Source organism: Prionailurus viverrinus, chromosome C1, assembly GCF_022837055.1.
Source record: "Prionailurus viverrinus isolate Anna chromosome C1, UM_Priviv_1.0, whole genome shotgun sequence".
NCBI classification, from domain to species: Eukaryota; Metazoa; Chordata; class Mammalia; order Carnivora; family Felidae; genus Prionailurus; species Prionailurus viverrinus.
Genome location: NC_062568.1, coordinates 42538353 through 42564378, shown reverse-complemented (window position 1 = coordinate 42564378; position 26026 = coordinate 42538353).

Below are 26026 nucleotides of genomic sequence, written 5' to 3'. Positions count from 1 at the left end.
ATTATTCTTTTATTTTAAATAAAGTTAAGTGATTATTGAGAAAATTAATTAGGCACTCAAATCAATTAAAATAGTTAAAATGGTTATGCATGTTACTCCACAGTGATGCTTTCCAAATTTAATATAATTCCATTATATTATAATTAAACATATTTTTAAATTAAGTTTATTTATTTATTTATTTTGAGATAAAGAGAATGCACACAAGTGAGGAAGGGGCAGAGAGAGAGAAATAGACTCCCAAGCAGGCTCTGTGCTGTCAGCACAGAGCCTGACCCAGGGCTTGAATCCAGCAACTGCAAGATAATGACCTGATATGAAGTCAAGAGTGGGATGCTTAACCGACTGAGCCACTCAGGTGCCCTACCATTATATTACAATTTTAAATACTTATTCTGCCTGTGAGAAGCTAAGCTATCCAGTCTAGATGTTGTGAAGATATTTTTTAGATGTAATTAGCACTTAAATCAGTAGACACTGGGTAAAGCAGATGTGGGTTGGGCCTGATCCAGTCAGCTGAGGCCTTAAGAGCATCCTTAAGAAGAATTCTCCTCCAAATTGCAACAAAGAAACCCTGTCTGTTTCCAGCATACTGTCCTGTGACATTTAGATTCCAGAGGGCAACATCAAGTCTTACCTGAGTTTCCAGCCTTCTGCCTGCTTCATGGCTTTTGGACTTGCCAGCCTCTGTAAATGATGTAATTCAATTTCCTAAAATCAATTGATCTCTTTTTCAATCATTCTTTCTCTCCATCCTACTCATTCTGCTTCTCAGGAGAACCTAGAGTAATATAGCTGGCTATTAGCCAGTTGAATTAAGTGATTACCAATATCAAAGTATTTCAACCATTTTAACATATCCTAAATATACATACAAAATTTTGCAAACACCTAAGCCATACTGGGCAATCAGGAGAGTTTTTATGCCCCAAATAATTTAACTCTACTTACTGCACGTATTAGAAAAGAATTTCCCACATTTGGGTTTTGAAGTGCACAAACAGTTCCCCAGGGCCTACCTTGAATCCCTCTATGTGCCTCTTTCCCTGTAGCTTTCCACTCTTCTATGATATGTACATGAAAAGAACAGGGGGAAGGGAAGAACAGGCCCTTCTTGACAAATGGCCATCCTGGTGGAACCAGAGCTGTAACATACGTGAACATGCAGTGGTCTATTAACAGCTATTTTATAGAGCAGGAAAAGAGAAGGAAAAGAGAAAAGTGAAGGGGAAAGTAGAACTTGGGGATGTCAGCTGTCAACCCTCAACACAGAAAGAAGGAAAGGAAGAAAAAGAAAGAAAGAAAGAAAGAAAGAAAGAAAGAAAGAAAGAAAGAAAGAAAGAAAGAAAAGGAAGAAAGAAAAAAGGAAGGGAGGAAGGAGAAAAGAAAAGAAAAGAAAAGAAAAGAAAAGAAAAGAAAAGAAAAGAAAAGAAAAAGAAAGGAAAGAAAGAGAAGAAATTTCCAGTTTCTGTAGGACCTGCAGATGAAAGTGTAACCTCCACACATGGTCAGTGTGTGTGTACAAAAGTAGAAGTGGAAAAAAAAAAAGCTTTGAACCCACTGGAGAAAGGAGGATGTTAACAACTCCACCCTTTCCTCCTCCTTGTGCTTGAATCTTTCTTTGTGTTCTATTTTGTGACCTGGACACTTGGGAAATTATTTTTCTGGAAAGAGTAATTAGAGTGTTTGCAGAGGGGAGCCGAGAGGGAAGTTGAATAATAATTGTAAACTTTAAATGGCCGAACACATGATTTAGTAGGGTTTCCTACATACTGTATTCTGCCAATAAATAGATGAGATCAGTTTTCTCATCTGTGAAATAAAGGAATTGGATATCTCTTCTAGATGATCCTTACAGTATCATCTGTAGTTTAAAATTTCTATGTAAATTCTATTTAAATGGACAGTGCAAAGAAAAAATTAGTTCAGGCCTTTTGTTCTCCTTCATTTATAAAACAATTATAATTTGGTTTGTTTTTTTCCTTACAAAGAGTGGTTGTTACATGAATAAACACCAGAAAAACATTTATTTCAAAAAAATAAATTAACAAAATACTACTCCTAATAGACCACAGGGTCAGTCAGAAGTTTAAAGGTATTATTACTTACATTTTTAGCTTTCAAATATAAAGCAAGGTTCATATTATTTAAGTTTAAGGGGAATCTTGCAAACTAATTTTAATAGGAGAATAAAAAATTGCTTCATAACTTTCCTCCATTTTCTACCTATACAATTTTTGAAAACTACCATTACTTTCATAAGCCTTAATTTCTCTATCTTTAAAATTGGAATACCAACTTCCTACTAAGGTAATTATAAAAATTGAATGAAGGATTACATGTGAAAGTTTCTAACATACCTTGAACATATGCTAAACTCTTTTCAAAACTCTCTCCTCCTTCTTTCTGTACTTCCCATTTTGATGATATAGCTATCAGTTTTTTCTCTGTTGCCAAGCTAGAAAGCTGGGAATTACCCTAAATCAGTATTTTAAAACTATGGTAATATAACCAATTTAAGCAGCCAGTATCTATTTATTCATTTGGTTTTTTTTTCTTTTTTTTAAATTTTAATTCTCATGTAGTTATCATACAGTGTTATATATAGGTGTACAATATAGTGATTCAACAACATGAAGCCAATATTTTATAATAGAAGCAGTAGAATATAAAAAAGTATTAGAGAGCATTGCACATAGTAAAGGTAGGTATTATCTGTACAACTTTTGTATTATTAAAGTGTATGTGTATAGGAAGGCCTAGGGAGGGTGCGTCTTCCTGGCGTGAAATGTATTTCTTCCTGTGGGTTATAATTTAAAATGTCTGAGGGGCGCCTGGGTGGCGCAGTCGGTTAAGCGTCCGACTTCAGCCAGGTCACGATCTCGCGGTCCGTGAGTTCGAGCCCCGTGTCGGGCTCTGGGCTGATGGCTCAGAGCCTGGAGCCTGTTTCCGATTCTGTGTCTCCCTCTCTCTGCCCCTCCCCCGTTCATGCTCTGTCTCTCTCTGTCCCAAAAATAAATAAACATTGAAAAAAAAATTAAAAAAAAAAAAAAGTCTGAGAAACACCATCCTAAGAGGTGCTGTCTCTCTCCTATGTTCTCCAGCTTACCGATCTTATCTCCTAAAGAAGCTTTCTGATCCTTAATCCTTTCTGTGTTCTTCCATTGCTTTGTATAAGCCCTAATCACTTTGGTTTCCTTGTCATCAAACTTTTCCATGTGGAAAACCGCTACTCAAGAGATCGTCCTAAAGTGTGTACCTAAACAGGTTAACCTTAAGACATATTAATTCTTAGGGTGAGAGGTCAGTCTTTAATCACCATCACATGTATAGGGGCATTTGAAATACAGTTGACCCTTGAACAACATGGGTCACTGACCTATGCACAGTCAGAAATCCATATTTAGTTTTTGAGCCCCCCCAAAACATCACTACTGTTGACGGGGAGCCTTACCAATAACATAAACAGTCGATTAACACATATCTTGTATGTTATCTGTATTAAGTACTATAAGTAAGCTAGAGAAAGGAAAATGTTACTGAGAAAATCGTAAGGAAGAGAAAATACATTTACAGTAGTGTACTATAAAAATTCACGTGTAAGTGGACCTGCAAGGTTCAAACTCACATTGTTAAAAGTCAATTGTGTATCATAATATAAATGAGTACCTCAAGACACTTTTCGGGTCCTTCTCATACCCTTCTCAGCCTCAGATCTGGTTCTAGTCTCTACTTGGGGGACAGTTAGTTCCTCACAGGATTCCACGGTTGACTTTGCAGTGACAATGTCTCATGTCCAGCAAGCAACTTTTGCTTTCTGTCCTATGAGCGCTCGGAGGTGAGAAATGCCAGCGGGAGCCTGCTTGCCGCACAGACATGCGCATGTCAAAGCGAAGCCCTGCGTTTGCGCGCTCGCTGACTGCGTGCGTGCACGTGCATGAACATGCGTGGTGGGTGACATTAAGGCTCCTGTCAATAATGGGGGGAGAGGAGCTGCTTGATGAATGCCTTTTACTTCTCTATCCTTGCATGGAATATTTTGTGAAATCCTCCTCAGAAAAAGTCTAGGTGGTACTGAGCCCTGGCTGCTTACAGTGGTGGTCAACCCAGGAGAGCACCCTCAATTTGGCTTTTCCTCCTTTCCTCCTCTAGCCAGTCCCTCTTTCTTACTCCTTGTGGAATCGTCTGCGAAGTAAACTACCTGCGCACAACTCCTAGTTTTGGGCTCTGCTTTCAGGGGGAAAGTAAACTCCATTTCTTGACGCTCCACAATATCTATACATATTACATAGTAAATATTTGCATAAAAATAATAAAAATTAAAAAAAATACTTGTGTAGTGCAGTGAGGAAAAGTTTCTGGAAACATTTATAGAGTTTGGAGAATATAAACACAGTCTTTTAGAGTCAGTCCTCTTAAAATCTGCTCCTACCTGTCTAGCCTCATTTTTACTGTTTCTCCATCGGTACTCCATGCACAGTCCTAATCTGCCTCTTATAGTTTCTGGAACATGCCTTGCTTTCTCTTACTCCTATGGTTTCGCACAAACTGTTGCATCAAAATGTGTTAGAGGTGATGGGTTGCCTCTACAGGAAATAATCATGAATTACTATGTCTTTATATCTCAAGCAACTGCCACGTCATCTGGCACAAAGTAATTGTCAAGAAGTGTTGAATGAATGAACGAATAATTTGCATGCTACACATTGCATTCTAATTCTTGGTTTGATGACTTCTTCTCTCCTCTGCCTGCATATAGGCTTTTTGAGGTCAGTTAATTTATTTTCTTGTATTCCTAGCTTAAGGCCAGGAGCAAAGTATGGACCTGATGAATATTTACTGAATGGATGAATGACATGATATTATTTAAAATACTGTGTTTTAGTTTTGTGTTTACCCTTCTGTCTTCCTCACTAGGTAGTAGGGTTACACAAGGGATCTATGAGCTCTGCGTACCCCAGCATATATTCACGGGCTGGCACATGTAGTTATATTCATAATTTAAAAAAACTATAGAATATATATTTTCCTGTGTTCTTTACCAGAAACAAATTCCTACATGGGCAATATTTATTTATTTATTTATTTATTTATTTATTTATTTATTTATTTATTTATTCATTCATTCATTCATTCAACAGAGTCTTATTTATTTATTTTTCAACGTTTTTTATTTATTTTTGGGGCAGAGAGAGACAGAGCATGAACGGGGGAGGGGCAGAGAGAGAGGGAGACGCAGAATCGGAAACAGGCTCCAGGCTCCGAGCCATCAGCCCAGAGCCCTACGCGGGCTCGAACTCACGGACCGCGAGATCGTGACCTGGCTGAAGTCGGACGCTTAACCCACTGCGCCACCCAGGCGCCCCAGCAGAGTCTTATTTAAACAGTACAACAAATCAATAAAATGTAGTTTTATTATCATAATGATTGATTTTAAAGAAATAATTGATTTGAATATTCTAATTTGTTTGCCAGGATATAGTTTTAAACAAGCTGGCTATTTGTTATGAAATTGCTTGGGTAATGGTGGAGATACCATCTTGACATATTGATAAGTACTAATCAAATTGTGAATACATGGTATAGATGGGAAAAACATGCGTTAGGATAGCCAGATATAATAGAAAGACTGGTATCAATACATTTAGGAAAAACTATGCAAGTAAATCAGATACTGAGAAAAGAGACCTTACTGAAACAGAGGGTCAAAACAAGAACAGAATGAAGGATTTAGTTTTTAATCACAAGAGGGATGCAACGACAAGCAGATTGGAAGTTTAATCAGGTAGAGTTAAAACTGAAATGCTCTAGGGAACTTCAGGTGCTTCCTACTACCTCACTGACTCTGGTGAGAATGATGTTAGTAAATTATACAATTAAAATCCATACTTTCTTTTTTTAATTTTTCTTTTTTACATTTATTTATTTTTGAGAGACAGAGCACAAGTGAGGGAGGGGCAGAGAGAGAGAAGGAGACACAGAATCGGAAACAGACTCCAGACTCTAAGGTCTCAGCACAGAGCCAGGCACGGGGCTCGAGGCTCGAACTCACAAACGGTGAGATCATGACCTGAGCTGAAGTCAGACGCTTAACTGACTGAGCCACCCAGGTGTCCCAAAATCCATACTTTCTTATCTTCTTCCTTTGCTGGGAAGAAATTTCATTAATCAGAAACCAGGATTGAGAAAAGGGTGAATGCTCAGTCTCTAGCAGACTGTCCAGAGCAATGGACCAGAAACATGATCTTTTACAATTTTAAGTCACACTACTTTACCCCTGTGTCCAACTCCCCACACTGGCCTACACTCCCTATGCAGTTGGCTTCCTATGACTTCATTTCATGTATTGGGTCATCTTCTTCTCCCCCTTGATCACTCTATTCTTGTAGCAGATATTGAATCTGTATTTTTGTTATTATTGTTTTAAATTGAGAATTGAAAGGGAGCCCAAGTCTGGCTTAGGATAAGTACCTCTTGAAAGGGACAATTCAAGTCCTGGTCACTCCTGTAACTTTACCCAATTGCTGAATAGGTTCAAGCTCATTCAGTAGCTTGGGATTTTGTCTACCAACTGAGTAGGTGTTCAACTGTCCACAGCTGAGACATGTAGTGTCAAGATACCCTCATGGGTGTCCTCCCAAACCTGCTTGTTATCAAGCTGATTTTCATAAACCACGTTTCTTAGCAAATAGGAGGACTCCTTTGCCAATAAAGTGATAACAGAATAGTGGGAAAAGCTGAAGAATAGAATAATGGCTAAGGGACAAATAAAGATTCAGAACTTAAAAAAACAGTAAAGTGTTTGTAATTCTGAGTTGGGGGAGTACATAATCTCATGAATGCAAAGCAGACCATCGAATGATATGAAAAGATGATGGTAAAGTTAGCCTGTCTGAGATGATAAATATGACCCTTGGTCAGGTAAGCTAAACACTGAAACTTAGAAAAAATGTAAAAATAAGTAAATATTTAATGGAGTAAAAGAATCCCATAAAATTAATATTTTGATATTTAATTTTTAACATCAGCATGATAATGTGAATATACATTGATTAATGTGAATATACACTTGAAAGACAATTACACATAAGAAACAGACATATTGGCAAGATTTTAATTTGAAATGTGTAGGAGAATTTTATCTGTATATTTTAAGAATAGCCAGATTTACATTTATGTTTGGTTCATCACATTTACAAAAGTTAGTTAAATACTTAGAAATAGTTTGCAATTCAGGCATTTGTATTAGCTTACTAGGGCTGCTGTAGTAAAGTACCACAGACTGGTGGCTTAAACTGCAGACCATTGATTGTTTCACAGGTCTGGAGGCAAGAGGTCCAAGAATAAGATGTCAATAGAGTTGGTTCCTTCGAAAATTTGAAGGTTCATGCCTCTCTTTTAGCTTCTGGTGGTTTTCAGACAATCTTTGGTGTTCCTTGGCTTTTTAGGTGTCACCATGTTCTCTGCCTTCATCTTTACAAAGTGATCTCCCTGTGTGCATGTCTGTGTCCAGAGTTCCTCTTTCAATAAGGATTCTAGTCATATTGGATTAAGGGCCCTTCTTACTCCAGTATGACCTCATCTTAACTAATTACAACAGCAGTGACACTATTTCCAAATAAGGTTGAATTCTAAGGTACTAGATGTTAAAACTTCAACATATGAATTTAAAGGGGACACAATTAAATCCATAATAGCATTTAAGTCTGACTTACCAGAAGCTTAAAGAGATGAACATTAGCTATACTAAACTTTGAAAATGATAAAGTAAAACTTGACATTAATATTTTAAATAGATTTAATATTTTTTTTGCATTGATGTAAAGACTAAGAAACATTTAGGTTAAAGATTTTTAATCTTAATAAGTTAAAACACAGGCAGTTTAAAGTTTTGCTTTCTACATATAAGTCCTCCCAAATATTAGGCACTCAACTGTTGGTCTTCACCAATCAAAAGCCAGCATAATACCACATATCATGGCCATGGTCAACAGTAGTTTTTTATATGCATTCATACCTGCACATTGCACATAAGGAATAAATAACATAGTTGGGCTATCTATTCACCCTAAAATTCTGAATCGATGTGGATTTATCTTTATTTTGAAAATAAACCTAATAAAAATCATTAGTTTGAAGTGGCCTATTTCTACAGAACCTAAAAAATTAGACTTTGCCATCACTTGGCATTAAAACAATCTGATGCAAATTATTTTGCAATCTATACAAGCGCTGATAAAACCAATACTGATATAGTTCATTTTACAGGACTAAAAGTTGGCTCCCAGTGTACCAAATACACAAATATTTAGTTTTTTCAAAAAGTTATATAATTTTCCATTAGTAATTTGTATGTATTTTGACATAGCACTTTTATAAATGATGTTGCAAAGCAAACAGACTGATCTGATTAAAAACCATATGCTTAGGTTTGTTCTCAATGTTGTACCACTAGTACATTTAAGTGTATATTGGATCTATTCAGCAGAAAATATAAATATTTATGCTTGTTTTTAAATGGACTAGGTATATTCTATGCTGAATAATGATGTCTTGTACCATAAATTCTGTATATTAAGTAGATATTTGTTACGAGTGCTTTTTTCTTTTAGAGTACTAAAACGTGGCTCCTAGACTCTTGATTTATTACCTTCCTTATTCGTTAAAAATCGATATGACTTGAGGCGTCTGGGTGGCTCAGTCAGTTAAGCGTCAGACTTCGGCTCATGTCATGATCACGTGGTCCCTGAGTTTGAGCCCCAAGTCATGCTCTGTGCTGACATCTCAGAGACTGGACTCTGCTTTGGAGTCTGTGTCTCCCTCTCTCTCTGCCCTTCCCCACTCATGCTCTATCTCACTCTCAAAAGTAAACAAAACATCAAAAACAATTTTTAAAAATAGATACAACTTTAGGTATTAAATTCGTTCAATATTCTCATACTAAAACCCCCCCTTTCTTCTTTTAATATTATTTGCAATATCAAAAGAGTATTAAATACCATCACCAAATAAACAAAATTTAGTATTAAATATTCCTTTTTAAATTTTTTCAAGTTTAATATTGGACATATTTTTTCAAATATTAGTACTGAATATAGCCTTTTGAAACTCCTGACATATTCCTCCTGAGTAGATACATGCATGTGTGAAAAGAGATACCATAGCCACCCTCTCTTTCTCTTTATCCCTTCTCCCAGGTTGAAAATCCCTGAATTGTTTAAATTGGCTAGATTATGACCTCAGCATTTATTTATTTATTTATTTATTTATTTATTTATTTATTTATATGTAATTGGAATATAAAGAAGTCTCTTTCTTTATCTGGAAAAATAAGGATGCTGTCCAGGGGGAAATTATGCCAGTTCGAGGTGTAGATCTGAGGAACATACTTTGTGTGCATCAGAATCATTATTACAGTAGTTACAGAAACTGGGAGAGTGCTGTGAGCTATAGCCTTAGTGAGCACTGCCAGTAGAAGGAAGAGCAGAGGATGTAGATGGTGTCATTGTAAGAATTTGGTTAGAGTGGACCACAATAATCATTATTACATGTAAATACAATATGACTTCTATTGGAAAAGGGTTTTGTCAGAATTTGTAAAACCTAGTGTTTTTTAGACTATGTTTCCTTGCCTTCTATTGCATTCAGTGTTTTACTCAGTAAAATTTTTTTGTTAAAAGCATCCCTGAGATGCAATTAACGTTTGCTCTTTGCAAACTATCTACTTGCAATCTAGCCTGGAGAAGTCGTTCAGGGGAAGTTGGAAAGTGCCACAACTTTTCAGTGGTTAGTTGAAATAATAATTACACGGAAAAAGAATCATTTGAAGAATAAACTTGGTCTTTCTTGGCCTTTCCTGAAGAAGGAAAACTCCTGAAGAAGAGTTATTTGTTTCTTTTTTTCATATTTATTTTTTGAGAGAGACACAGAGTGTGAGTGGGGGAGGGGCAGAGAGAGAGGGAGACACAGAATCAGAAGCAGCTCCAGGTTCAGAACTGTCAGCACAGAGCCTGATGTGGGGCTCGAACTCACGAACCTTGAGATCATGACCTGAGCCAAAGTCAGACGTCCAACTGAGCCACGCAGGCGCCCCCTGAAGAAGAGTTTTAATTCTTATTTTAGACCTCTTATCTCTAGAATTTTATAGCTTAAGGTTTCATTCTAAGGTGTATAAAACTTGCAAATAAGAATATTGCTTAATTCAGGGTTAGGATGAATGATTCTGTCAGATAGCTAGCTATCTGGGTAAGTCTTCAGTGGAATCCTAAAGATGCTAATAAAAATATTGATTGTCTTCATAATAATTTGGAATTGTTAGAGCTGAAGGTTTAAATAATTCTAAAAATTCATAGATAAAAAATGGCATCATAGGAAGACCATAAATAAAAAAAAATATATCAGAAAGCTAGCTACCATCTGACTCAGAATCAGTATTCAATTATGTCTCTTTACCAGAGCGATTGTCAGGTATAATTATCCCCATTTAACAAATGAGAGGCCTGAAGCTTAGAAAAATGATAGAATATGACTGAAAGATACAGTTAATTGAGGGAAAACTCAGAGTTTGAATTCACTTCTCATTTCAAAGCTCTATTTTTCCAATACCCTGCTGACTTCCAGAGGCAATATTATAAATGAAAGAATATTCTTCCTCACCGTTTTGATATACAGAGAGCGACTGTTGTTTAATAAGTAGAAAAAAGCCAAAACAAATGCAACAAAGATTTCTTTCCTTTTCTTTCTGTGTTTTGTCAGCTGATGTAAAGTTTTGATGTTAAAACTAAAAATGAAGTTTCCATTGAATAGAAAACTCTTCAGCAGAGAACCAAATGTTCTTCAAGGGAATCTCATTTATTTATTTTTCTCTAACAGGGTGTGCTAACTCAAAATGTGGTCTTTATTTTTTTCTGTGTTTCTTTTTCTTTTTTCTGCCAAACATTGATGGGGTGAAGCTGAAAGAACAAAACAAAACAAAAACAGAAAACAAACAAACCCCAAAAAACCCCAAACCCAAATCAACTCAACTGCTTTTCAAAGCTGCAAACTATGGAGGATGTGAAGGCTTGAATGTACCGTTCAGGTAGCTTACTTCTGGACAGCACTCCTGAGCACCTTCAGTTAAACAAATGCACATGAAGTACACATCCCATTGCCTGTGGGAAAAGTTTGAACTTGAATATATATATTTTAGCCTGAAAAACTAAAAGTCCTGATGACACTATAAAGTGTTGAGTTATATCTACATCAATGTCACAGGTCTCTACAGTTGTTGCTTCTTTGGGAAAATATTTCCTTTCCTTGTATGGTGTTAATTTTTCTGTATGTGTGTGGTGATGTTTTATTTTTGTTGAGTCTGAGGAGTAGGCTAAAATTGGTCTTGGTTAGAATAACTGGAGATCTTTATAGAAATTTTGTAACTATTATGCAGTATGTATGAATAAACAGGTTATACTGCCCCTTTAATCTGCTTCTGTAAATTGCTTAGACAAAGTACTTATAATGCATTGCTAAAGCCATTTCATGGCTAATATATTGAAGATTCACTTCTACTCTATTGGCTACACATTAAGTAAGATATAAACAGAAAAATGGGTATATAATCATCTACACAAGATTATGGAATTTCTCAGAGCAGCTGGGGACGCACTGTCCCTCCATGCACAGCTGAGGTTTTACCCCAGGATTCCCAAGCAATTTCGATATTCTAGGTGGATTGTTTAGTACTGAGTGAATGGCTATTAGAGGTATCCTTGTTCTAGGGGTAGGATAAATAGCTTGTGTCAGGTAAGTCCTTAAATTTGGACTCAGACACTGCACTGCTGGGTAGTCACATATCCTTTAATAAAGCACTGCATTTCTAAATATGCCCAGCCTGTGGTTCAAAAATGAAGAGGCGTTGAGACAGGAGTCTCTGGGAAGGTCAGGCAGAATGACATCATGCTTTAAGAGAGACTGTAAAAATCGATTTGGACTGGACATGGCATGTCTTCATGTTTACAGGACTACTTTTCACTTGTCAATAGTATTTATTATTTAAAACCAAATTATTTATATGTGCTGAATGCTGGATTGTTATGTTTAGATGTAAATTTCCTATTGGATGAGAGGGGTAAGCCATACCCAATGACTTCTGCTTTTTTCTTGGAGGCAGACTTTGTAATTGTTAAATATCATAAAAAGTGGCTCACTTTGAATTGGGAAAATAAAGAAGGGGGGGAGAACTTAAGCTATGAATTTTTTTTTTAGACTTGGGTATTGTGCCTGAAACTCGTGTTATGGGCATATTAATGCTATGTTTGATCTCCTGATTGAGCTTGAACTTGCTGCATGAAAGTAGGAACTGCATCTGTCTTATTTGCCATTGTTTGTTATAATGATTTCCATATTATCTGGCACATAATATGTGCTTTCCCTCCAAAAACTTTTTTTATTGAGGTATAATTTACACAATACCAAAATATATAAATTTTGAGAGTACAGTCTGATGGGGTTTGACAAATTTATACATCTGTGTAGGTACTACCCCAGTCAAGGTGTAGAATATTTCCATCACTCCAGAAAGTACCTTCCTGTCTCTTTCCAGGCAATACTCCCCCAACCCCAATCCAAGCAATCACTCTTCTGATCTCTTTCAACCCTGAGTTAACTTGGTCTGTAATAACAACAATTAAGTATGTATTCCTGTCATTACCTCCCTTCATTCACCATGTTTTTGAGAGCCACACACATTATTGTTGTATAATAGTATGGTTTTTTTTTCATTTCAAGTGGTATTACCGTATGAATCCACCACAATTTTTTAATCTATTCATTTGTTCGTGAACCTATAGAATATTTCTAGTTTGGGGCTATAATGAATAAATCTACTAGAAACATTTACAAGTCTTATTGTAGAAAATATGTTTCTATTTCTCTGGGGTAAATATCTAGTCATGAAATTGCTAGATAATTTGAGTAGTTGTACATTTAACTTTGTAACATACTTCCAAACATTTCCTGAGGTGGTTGATAATTCTGCACCATCATTCATCAATGTATGAATAAAACTTGTAGTCACTTCACATTCTTACCAAAGCTGTATTTTAATTAACTAATTAATTAATTAATTAATTCTTAGAGACAGAGAGAGAGTGAGAGAGCATTAGTGGGGGATAGGGGCAGAGGGAAAGAGAGAAAATCTTAAGCAGGTTCCATACTCAGCATGGAGCCTTGACACAGGGCTCGATCCCACAACCTTGGGGTCATGACCTAGGCCGAAATCAGGAGCCAGATGCCCAACCAACTGTGCCACCCAGGTGCCTCCAAACCTATATTTTAAAACTTTTAAACAATTCTTTAAGACATAAATGATTATCTATCTAATTGTGGTTTTAATATATACTTTCCTATCCACTAATGATACTGAGTGACTTTTCATGTACTTATTGTTTATTCATATATCTTTCTATGTAAAATGTCTATTAGGGTTTGTCCATTTAAAAAATTGTGTGGTTTGATTTTTTGTCATTCAGTTATAAAAGTTATTTATATATCTTAGATAAATTCCTTTGCCAGCTATTTACATCATACATATTTTATCCCAGTTGGTAACTAGATTTTCAATTTTCTTGGTAGCATTATTTTCTGATGAGTAGACATTTTAAATTTTGATAAAATCCAGTTTGTCTTTTTTCTTCAATAGTTTGAGTTATTTATGTTCTCTTTAGAAGTCTTTGCCTATTCCAAGTTTGCAAAAATATTTTATATTTTCTTTAAAAATCTTCATGATTATTTGTCTTTTATGTTTTGATGTATGATCCACATCAAATTAATCTTGTATACGGTGTGAGGTAGGGGCCAAACTCTTAAAAATAGACTGAAAGCAGGCAGGGAATATCTTTAAAGAAAGCCTGACAACATGACTTGTAATTCCTAAGAATAATTATACATGGTAACAATTTAAATTATTTTTTATGTTGTCTGGCTTCCTTTATAGCAGAAGTTTCAGTAAAATCTTGTTAAAGTTGCAACTCGGTCTCTGAACTGCTGTTGCACACTAGAGAATTGATCAGAAAAGAGGAGAGCATTATCTTCTCCTTATCATCCAAAGTTTCACATATTTGGAAAACAGCATGGTGGAAGTAGCAGCTTTTTTTTTTTTTAATGTTTATTTATTTTTGAGAGAGAGAGAAAGTTCACGCACACAGGCACACCCACGCATATGGGGGAGGGGCAGAGAGAGAGGGGAAGATAGTCTAAAGTGGCCTCTGTGCTGACAGCAGAGAGCCCAATGCAGATCTTGAACTCCTAAATCGTGAGATCATGACCTGAGTCAAGGTCAGACACTTAACCGACTGAGCCACCCAGGCACCCCAGAAGTAGCAGCATCTTGAAGGAAGTCAGTGGTACCATAGCTGTTAAAAACAAGAAACAGTGGTTCTTTATGTCTTAAGAAAAGGCTGAGACAAATGAGCCTGAATAGCTTCTGCTTTTAAGTGCAAGGGGAAAGCATCTTCAAGGACTCTAAAACTATCTAGGAAACATTGTAAAGATGCTTACATTATTGCATTTAGACTGTGGGCACTCCAATTTATTACAGTTTGAAATATATGGGTAGGTGACCTTATATTTTTGCTCTCTGGCCAATTAATATATATTAAGAAACTCATAGAAACTTAAATGCATGGCCACATACCTGACTGAAATAAAAGTTTATCTTCATTTAATATGTGTATTTGAAGATTAGGCAATGAAGACTATTCCTGGTGTTTCAAATAAAAGTAAATTATTATGAGGGGCATGCAAAATCTAACTGGAAAATCTTTACAACAAGAAATGCCTCGTTTCTTCACTAAATAACTTTCAAGGAAAAAAAGGGACAGATAGTGAGATAGTCTGTGGATAAAAATAGATGAGACGTACTAACCAATGAAAATGTATTGATATTATTAGAATCCTATTTCAAATGAACTGTACATATATGACAAGTGAAAAACTTAAACATTGTTTAGAAATTTGCTAACAGTAAGAAATTACTATTAATTTTGGGGGCAAACTACTGATAGCATCATTAAATTGGTGGTTGTTAAGGATCAGTAATGTGTACATGATATTTCATTATACTCTTGTGTGTTTTAAAAATTTTCCATAATAAAAGGTAAAAAGAGTACATTGGTAGTTGAGAGATCTTTCCATTTGATAAAAATAAGATAAAACTTTGATAAAATACGAAGATCTGGGCTTAGATTGCATCTTGCAATTCCTATTAAAGTTTATTACAGATAATGTGAGAACTTATTTTTATATTTGGGACTATTACTGTTATTAATTACCAGTCAGAGCTGTGGCCGACCCACTTTTTAGTGAAATTTCATAATTTTCCTAAAAAGGAATTTTGAATATTACTAAATGCAGAACAGAAACCCCAAACCTATTAAGATTTTACACTCACTGAATTGCTTTCTCAAATTATTTTCTTAGGTTAACACATCTCCTTTGACTTTTGATGTCAATTTCTCTGCAGAAAGAGAAAAATAATTGTTTGCTTATAATATGGTCATCAGGGGATACTGATGACAAAGATGTTTCTCAGTTTAAACATAGGAATCTGAAGCTGAGGTCCTTGTGAGCAAAGGTTAGACTTCAGCTGTCCTTTGTTTGCTTGGCCCCCCAAAGTTCAATACTGCCTCTCTCTGCAACCCTTGACTCTAACTACATGCCCATATCAGTTTCACCACCTTGGCTACAATGACTTGTCAATTCAATGTGTAATGAAAGACAAGGGAAACTATATAACCAACTCGCATTAAAAGTTAGTAGCTAACATCAATTGAATGCTCATAGTATAACTGACACTGTGCTAAATGTTTTGTTTGCGAAACTTCATTTATTTCTCACAATAGACTATGAGGTAGGTATAATTCTTACCATTTTACAGATGAAACAGACTTTAAAAAATCTTAAACAGTTTTTCTGTGATCATATTGCTGGTAAGTGATGGATCTTCAATTTGAATACAGATATCATTGACTTAATGCTTGTGAAGAATTTACTACTGTCAAAAATACTACCTTTTTATTTTTTAGAAATTGAAAAATAGCTCAACTATATATCCTACATTAAGATTTTAAAAATGTTCTCAAGATAGAAAGAAATAATTAGGCCCTATGATGCTTTGGAGAACTTTAAGTATCTGATTCAAGCAAAGGGACCGGACTAATGAACACATGGAGATTCAGTTTTTCAGAGCACAAGAGTATGATAGACCACTCTCAGTGATTGTGTCTTTGAAGATAAGCTAAATGAGTCTCTGGCCTCAGAGGAACACAAGTCAGAAAAAGAGAAAAATTTCAGAGAGCAGGCTGAATTAGAAGAGAAAAGTAAGAGGTTTGTAACATGACTAAATAATTTATTTTTATTTTGTATTTAATAAGTTGAAAAATTGATTATCATCCTCATTCTACTGTGCAGCTAGTCAGTTCCAGACTAACTAGCTCAAAACTCTGTCTTCTCTCTGATCTGTGTGATTGGACATCACGCACCCTTGGCACATATTAACTTGGTCTGCCCTCTGATTCCTTGGCTTATTTATGAGTTGCTCTCTTCCTCCCTGCCTTACCTTTATCATTTCTTTCTAGTATCTATTCTTAAAGGTTTCAAAAGGATTCATCAACCAGTGGGCTGTGTGTCTGGTTCAAAAAAGAAAGGTCTGACAAAAGGTTCAAGTGCTCAGGAGAGTCAATCAGCCAAACAACCAATCAATAAATTGTGGTACCAATGACTTCCATTAATAAGCCAGAATGATTTCATGTGGCTCCCCTTGCCCATTCTAATCATCCCCACAGAAAATTCTGAATCTGATGTTGGCTGTGAATAGACAAGTTATAAACTGAGTAGTTTTCATTTCTTAATATATGTTAATGAATTTTTAAAAATTTATTATTTTTTATTGTAGTAAAATATACATAACATAAAATTTACCATTTTTTAAGTGTACACTTCAATGGTATTAAGTACATTCGTATTGTTGTGCGACTATCACCCCTCTCCAGAACTTTCAAATCATCCCAGACCGAAACCATATATCCATTAAACAGTAACTCCCATTATTTTGTCTCATCAGCCCCTGGTATTCTTTATTCTACTTTCTGTATATGAATTTGACTATTCTGGGTACCTTGTATGAGTGAAGTCACATAATATTTAACCTTTTGTGTTTGACTTATTTCATTAGTATAGTATTTTCAAGGTTCATTCACGTAGAATATAGCAGAACTGTTAATACATCTTTGATTCTAACTGCACCAAGATTCCCCATGTAGCTCCTCTGAAAATATAATAATTGCCAAGAAGATACTTCCTCTACCTCAAAGGATTAATAAAATAAATGTTAGATTTCTTATTTTTAATAGTTATATTTGCTAGGTTATTTACATTTCAAAAATCTTTTTTTTAAGTTTTTTTTTTAATGTTTATTTTTGAGACAGACAGATGGCACATGCAAACAGGAGAGGGGCAGAGAAAGAGGGAGACACAGAATCTGAATCTCCAGGCTCCCAGCTGTCAGCACAGAGCCCAACACGGGGCTTGAACCCATGAACAGTGAGATCATGACCTGACCCGAAGTCGGGCACTTAACTGACTGAGCCACCCAGGTGCCCCTCAAAAATCTTTCTTATAATAAGTTTCTGGAAAACTACATGGTGAATTATTTAGTTGGATGAACTCTCTGGAGGAGGCAGTTTCAGAATGCCCATCTTTATAAAAGTGGTCATACATCTCTGTTTGAAATTAGGATATTTTTCATTATAAATGCTATTGTGACCTATAGGCTATAACCTTAAACTTGCTCCTTTTTGTCAACTTTAAGACCAGATTCTTGGCATGATCAAATAGCATTCCAACATCTAGTGAAAACAGATGATTTCTTTTATTAAAATAAAGGGAATAAGACTGAAATGCTTTAAGTTTTTGCTTAGATTTTAAAATATCTATCATCCGTATATTTGATTATATGTCTAAAATCTGATAGCCCACTGTGCAAAAAGCCATAATTTAATTAATATACTCATTTTTTAATATAGCATGCCACAAAATCATCAAAACTATCTCTTTCATCTGCTACCATTTTTGTGTTTTCCTGACGTGACATGTATTAACTACATACATACATGTAGTTATTGTATAGATGTACTTAATTAGTCATTTGAATTGATATTTATGCATGAAGTTCTGTCACATTGCATTTTGCACAATTTTTCACATAATCATCTTATTCACTAGATCCATTCAACTGATTTTACCTAGCACATGTACTATGTCTCTTTTCTGTTCTAGAAAATTAAAACACAATTGTAAAGAAGACAGAAATGGACTCTGTCCTCACAGAAATTTATTAACTACTGGGGAAAATAGAAAAATAATAGGAAGTTATAATACAGTGTGACATAGTTATGATAAGTCCAGAAGCCCAGCATATGCATAGAAAAGTGTACAATAAACCCATTGTGTGGAAGCTGAGGACTCTATGAAAGAACATATGCCTGAAGAGAAGACCATGGCATTTTTTCTTTGGTGAACCAAAGGAGTATCTATGAGCAGACCAAGATATTCTTCAGAAAGTTGCTACCAATCTCATTAATGGACAAGTGGATGATTAATGGCTCAAAGTTCTTTTTCTTAAACTAAACTATGATTATTATAACTTAAGATTAGAGCCTAAAAAATTAAGGCAGTAATACCAGGCACCCACAGAAAGCACCTATCAGTTACTTAGTTCAGGCATTGCTAATTTTAAGTGTACACATAAAACTGGTTGCAAAATATACTCCAAGGAAACTTATATGGCAATTATGTTACAATCACTTGAAATTTGGTGAGTTTTTACCAAAGATGATCACCATAGCTGTGGAACACTTGCTACATTGTCTGTCTTTCCAGAAGAGTTAACTAGTAAGGCTTATTGTATATAAACCTTAATATTGTAATAAATACATTTATTATATACAACTTGTATATTGTATATTTAGGCTACTTCTAATTTAAGATTCCAAAACCATGCAAATTACATTCTATATTAGTAGGAGTGTTTTGTGTGTGTGTGTGTGTGTGTGTGTGTGTGTGTGTGTGTATGTGTGTGTCTGTGTGTGTGTGTTCCAAAAGACTACCAGATCATTGAGACATTAATTGTAAAAGTTAGGGAAGTGGAAAGAAATGTGGCCACACTAGCCAGCCCCACAACATTTTTAATTGCTCTGCCAGAGGAACCATTCCCCCAGTTCTGGCTCTTTTGTGTGTGTGTGTGTGTGTGTGTGTGTGTGTGTGTGTGTGTGTGTGTGTTATAGGCAGGTTCTTTATAAACATCACTCATCTATTCAATAAATGTAAAGCCCCTACTATGTGCCAAGAATGTGAACTGCTGGAGTAATTCAGTATACAATATGAACATTGTCCCTGGAAGATAAACTTTGAACAAATAATCAAACATTTGATGAGTAATACAAGGAGAAATGCAGAATTCTATGCAGAAAAAAGCAGAAATACTCATTGTAGGTTCTCAGTTCAGGGAAAGCCTTCCTGGAAAAATAAAACTTAAGCTGAGACATGAAAGATGACTAGGAATTTGCAACTACAAGACTGGGGGAAAGAGTGTTACAGGCAGAAATGGACTGTGGGGAAGCTTTCAGGCAAAAGAGATGGAATCACCCATTTTAAGGACTGAAAGAAGAGCAATGGAGCCTTAGAGGAAAAAAAGGAACCTGGAGGATCATCTTAAGGATTTGAGAATTAATTTGAAGAGCAATGGGGTTCTATGGAAGCATTTGAATTGAGCACATAACATGAGCAGATTTTGTTTTAAGAGATCACTCTAGGGGCGCCTGGGTGGCGCAGTCGGTTAAGCGTCCGACTTCAGCCAGGTCACGATCTCGCGGTCCGTGAGTTCGAGCCCCGCATCAGGCTCTGGGCTGATGGCTCGGAGCCTGGAGCCTGTTTCCGATTCTGTGTCTCCCTCTCTCTCTGCCCCTCCCCCATTCATGCTCTGTCTCTCTCTGTCCCAAAAAAAAAAAAAAAAAAAAAAAAAAAAAAAAAAAAAAGAGATCACTCTAACTTATACCTGTGATGGGAATAGGAGTGGGGTGCAGTGTATTGATTTAAGACATTACTATGAAGTAGAATCAATAGGACTTGAAGATTGATATGATATAGAGGGGTAGGGAGGGGGAAGTGCCAAAAAATATTTGAGTTTTCTGTCTACAGAAACTCTACAGATAGAGATTGCATTTGCCGTTAACAGGAAACTGGAGAAATACAGACGAGATGATTTCACTTATTGAGTATGAAATACTGGTTTTGAGGACTGAATTAGAAGATAATACATGGCGAGAGAGGAAGAAAGACAGAGGGATAATAACAGAAATGCTTTAGGCTGGGGTTTAAATCCTACCTTTGCCCATTATTATTCATATGAGTTCTAATGAATTGTTCTTTATGTATGAAAAATTTAAGACTTTGGAGTTGGCAAAAGTGATTACTAGGTATCTTTCAATGGGATCCTGGAGCCTCTGAAAATTACTTGATCCTGTAAGAAGGAGCAATCAGTATGCTCATGTGACAAAGAATTTTTTATATAGCCTCTCAACGGTATATATATTTTTTAAAGTACTAATTTTGATGAGTTTGCTCTGGTTTCTACCCATTACTTCACCCTCAAAATTAAACATTTTATTGTATTCTATTAGTCTTTCTCTGTCTCCCTCTTTCTTTTTCTCTCTTTCTATAAATGAATGACATACATATGAATATACACATATACATGAATTCTGTAACATACAAACACATATATAGCACATGCATTAAAAAAAAGCCAAACTAGGGTCATATTATTTTGTAATCATCTACCATGAAAAAATACTCCATGTCATTTTTTTCTACCATGTCATTTCAAATAACTGTTTGATATTCCACAATAAAGATGATCACAACCAAAGTACCTTCTAATTGAATATTTTCTCAATATTTTGCTATCATACATATCATTGCAATGAAAATTACATATAAATCTCTGCACAAAGCTTTAAATGGTATTTAAAGAATGCATTTACAAGCTACTGTATAGTTAAAGAAGATCTGCAGACCATCCTCACAATTTTTATTTTTTAATTTTTAAAAAATTTTTATTTATTTTTATCTTTTTATTTTAGAGACAGAGAGCACGAGTGGTGGAGAGGGGCAGAGGGAGGGAGGAAGAGAATCTTAAGCAGGCTCCACATGGAGCCCAATGTGGGGCTTGATCCCATGACCCTGGGATCAGGACTTGAGGTGAAATCAAGAGTTGGACGCTCAACCAACTGAGCCACTCAGACGCCCCATCTTTATAATTCTTTTTTTTTTTAATTTACTTATTTGGAGAGAAAGAGAGAGAGAGAGAGAGCGTGCATGTGTGTACATGAGCAAGTGGGGGAGGGGCAGAGAGAGAGGGAGAGAGAGAGAGAGAGAGAGAGAGTCTGACACTTAACCAGTTGAGCCACCCAGGCACCCAGGCACCTCCTCCTTAAGAAGGAGACACGTGCAATGAAAAGTTAAACACTTCAGTACACTAATGTATGCAAATTAAGAATGGAAACTAAGAAAATGAGACCAACTTTGGGGTTGGTTCATGTTAGACTTCTGTCTCATAACTCTTCATGCTAAGGAATGATACAATATCTTTAATTGCTTATTAAACATAAAATACTGAAGTTAAGACATGTAAAATGACTGGTTCCCACGATGTTGTACAAGTGTAACCCCTGATGATACAGCCATGTTTCTAGCTATCCATACTCTGATTTCTAAAGAAATGTAGTTGTGTGCTTTTAAAATACTTAAACATTTTTAAATTATAAATATGTGTTTATTGTTCAAGTTCAAGTATGAATCAGGTTGCTTTGTGGTTGCTTTTCTCCCGACACTTGTTTTCTTTTTTTTTTTTTTTAAAGCTTTATTTTTAAGTAATCTCTTAGACCCAACTTGGGGCTCAAATTCATAACAAGATCAAGAGTTGCACACTCCACCGACTGAGCCACCCAGGCACCCCTAGACTCTTAGTTTTAACTGTTTCTCTTATCATTTATCTTCATCCATTTGATATTCAACATTCAAAATCTTGTTTAATTCTTACCTGTTATTGGCTCTCTTGTTCTCCTAGTCTTTACAGGTTGATATAAAAAAAGATCCTTTATTTTCTCTTTAGTAGGGATTTTGGAGGCAGTAGACATGTGTTCATTCTCCCATGTCTAACCAAAATCTTCTTTCATTCTTTTAATTATTGTTTCTCTTCTTTCCATTTTTTTTACTCCTTCCAGAAAAGGATAATATAAGACCTAGAGTATTGGCCTTCAAGACTCTTATTTCAGTTTCTTTGTTCACTTAGTTTTGTGAGCTATCTCCATATTCAATCTGCTCACACCAGTACTTTAGTTTACATTATTTTACATTGTATTCATTCTTTTTCCTATTTATGTTTTCTTCTAAATTTCAGAAATCACAACTTTGGTTCCAGAAAGTCCACTGTACCTGTAAGATCGTTTTCTTAATACTTCTCACTACTTTGATTTTATTTCTCTCTCTGTTTTTCTTCCCCCACCTCTTCCAATTTAATAGAAACTGCCTTTTGAAGGAAGAAGCCACTATGGAGGATCTTAAACAGAAAGTTGGTTTTATTGCTTGCTAATTCGGAGAGAGCTGTCAGTGTAGGACGCGATCGCCAAACAAAGCATTACGGCATGTGCATGTGTGCACTGAGCACTTGCATCAACAACTACTTGTTTCTACGGCCAAAGGGCAGAGAATAGAAACCTTTTATTCTCACTCTTTAGTCAGTGTATATTTCTTTCATACCCATGCAGGTCAGATCAGCAGACCAGCATGTAGTAAAAAACAAAGTGGGAAGTGGGGTTAGAGTGGCAAGCAATGGTATTTCCATTGAGGCATGGACTAGATCCTTTTAGTTGTTGTTGTTTTTTTTTCCAGGTCCTCTTAGTCTTGAGATTTTTGGGGTGTGAATGGTGAGAAGCAATTATCTTCTCAATTTTTAAATTATTCCTGAGTTAATAACATCATTAAAAAATGCTATAGCTACAGATTTCCTCATGTATTTTCATATCACAAACTTTTCCCAAATAGGCAAAGGTTTTTCTAAAATATGATTTTTAATGTTTGTAGAATTGATTGATTTATCTTTTCTGTCATCACTTTAATTTTTCCAGAGTCTCATTAGAAAAATATAGTTGTTGGAATATGTTCTAAATAGAGGAATTTTTTTTCTTCTAGTTATTAACATCTATGATCATTTAAATTTCAGTTTTAGCTGAATTAATTGGTTAATTTGGGGCTTTTAATAGAAGTGAGTGTGACTGGATGGTTTTGACTATTCTTTATCTGTATGTAATTAGGGATGTATATGTGTATATATCCAAAGAGAGAAAGTGAGAGAGAAATATTTGATAAGCTTCTTAAAAATCATTTTATAACTATAATAACTGAAATATTTGTTATGTATTAGAACTATGGGTTAATTCATTTGATAAGACGTTAATGATTGCATAGAATTAGGATGACCAATTCTTTTACTAAGCTCGATGGGGATATAATTGATAGTTTATCAGTTACATAGTATACATCACTTAAACTAGCTTGTGTTTAATGCAACATGCCTTCCAGTCACACTGCTATCATAACAGTAATATTGGCCCTTTCCAAATTAGCAGCATGTGATACTACTTGAATCTATAGGCACGAGTCAAGAAGAGTTTTATCATTATGGTGCTTTTTCTGAGCATAGGAGAGTTAAATAAACCAATTTATGACTTATTAAATCAGGCATCAGCAAACTATAGCTGATGGGCTAAACTTGGCCTGCTGCCTGTTTTTGTAAATAAAGCTTTATTGGAATACAACCACGCTCATTTATTTACATATTGCTTATGGCTGCTTTCATGCTACAATCATAGATTTGAGTAGTTTCAACAGAGACCATATTGCCCACAAAGCCAAAAGATTTACTCTTTCTACAAAAAATATTTGTTGGGCCCTGTATTAAATGCCGATGTTAACCTTGTAAAAGATCTATTACTTTGATTTACCTTTGGAAATTTCTTTAGGCATTTGTAATTTTGACACAAAACACATTTATGTCGATAGCCATGTGCCAGTAAGATGCTGGTTATGATTTTGATATTCTACTGCTAAGTTTATCAAAGGACTTGCTAAAAATTCATGAAATTCACACCTTCTGCTCTATTATCATTCTAAGAATAGTCACCACAGTTTAATTTGAAAGTTATATATCTGTTCCCTATCATAAGCCAATAGCAATTTTTTATTTTTATTTTAAAAATATTTTTAATTCACGTGTAGTTGATACATAATGTTATGTTAGTTTTGGGTGTAAAAAACTTAATGATTTGACGACTTTATACATTATGCTATGTTCACCACAAGTAGAGCTACCATCTATCCTGTTACATTACTATTACAGTATCGTTGACTGTATTCCTTATGGGTGCCTTTTATTCCCATGACTTACTCTTTCCATAACTGGAAGTTTGTATCTCCCTCTCCCTTTCACCCATTTTGCCCAAACCCTTACCCACTCTCCTCTCTGCCAACCATCAGACAAAAAAAAAAATCAGGGGCGCCTGGGTGGCGCAGTCGGTTAAGCGTCCGACTTCAGCCAGGTCACGATCTCACGGTCCGTGAGTTCGAGCCCCGCGTCAGGCTCTGGGCTGATGGCTCGGAGCCTGGAGCCTGTTTCCGATTCTGTGTCTCCCTCTCTCTCTGCCCCACCCCCGTTCATGCTCTGTCTCTCTCTGTCCCAAAAATAAATAAACGTTGAAAAAAAAATTAAAAAAAAAATCAGTGTTTTCTGTGCAAATACTAATTTGAATGTTATACTCATTCACAATTTTACTTGAAAAAATTGACAATTAAAAAATTATTGGGAGCCATATAATTTAGTATTTAAGAACTGTGATTTAGATAAAATTATAGTCTAGTCTATCCTGATATAATGTATACTTTTAGTGCAAATTAGTTCATATGTGATTTTAAATGCAGGAATGATTCAGTATAAAAAGAAATTCCACTGCTTCAAATGCAGTTTTTTTCCATCATATTGATTTTTAGCCATCAAGTTATAGCAACTGAATGCAAAGTATGTTAACGCATCAGAATTCTGTTTCATTTATTAAAGGAAAGAGTGATATTGTAATATGTTAGACTGTATTGTATACAATACCTGTTCACCCCAGATTCTTCATCTTGGTTACATGCTTTGTCTTGGAAATGCTTTTTATTCTCCCATAATCTTGGTGCATTTTCCCCTCAGTTTTATAACACAGTGGCCTCAAGTCATTCCTTATACCTTCTCCCATCAAAGTATGTTTTACTTTTTAAAAAGATTTTATATATATTTGCTATTGTAGTTCCTTAGTTATGAGATTTCATGTAAATATTTAACTGTCTTGGTATTTAATTAGGACTATTTTTCTTTAGCATGATGCTTAGACAGTGACACAGGCTTTCTTTGGTTAGCCCTTATATTTAAAATAATTAACCAGATATATATGTCGGCATAAATACATCTCAAAATCATATTTATAGAAAAAATCAAATGGCAAAGATCCATACAATATATGAAAATTATGTAAAGTTATAAAACAATGCAAATAACACTATATATGTTTTTTATGAAATACATATACAATTAAAATATAAAAATGTGGTCAGAAAAGATACATATTAATTTCAGATAGTGAGGTGCCTGGGTGTCTCGGTTAAGCATCTGAATCTCACAATCTCAGGGTCATGAGATTGAGTCCTGAGTTGGGCTTTGTGCTGACAAAGTGTATGGAGCCTGCTTGGGATTCTCTTTCTCTCTCCCTTTCTCTCTGTCCCTCTCCTGCTTGCACACGTGCAGTCTCTCTCTCTCAAATAAAAATTAAAAAACCCTCATTTCAGATACTGGTTACCTGTGTCAGAACAAGGAGAATGGTATGAAATGGATTTC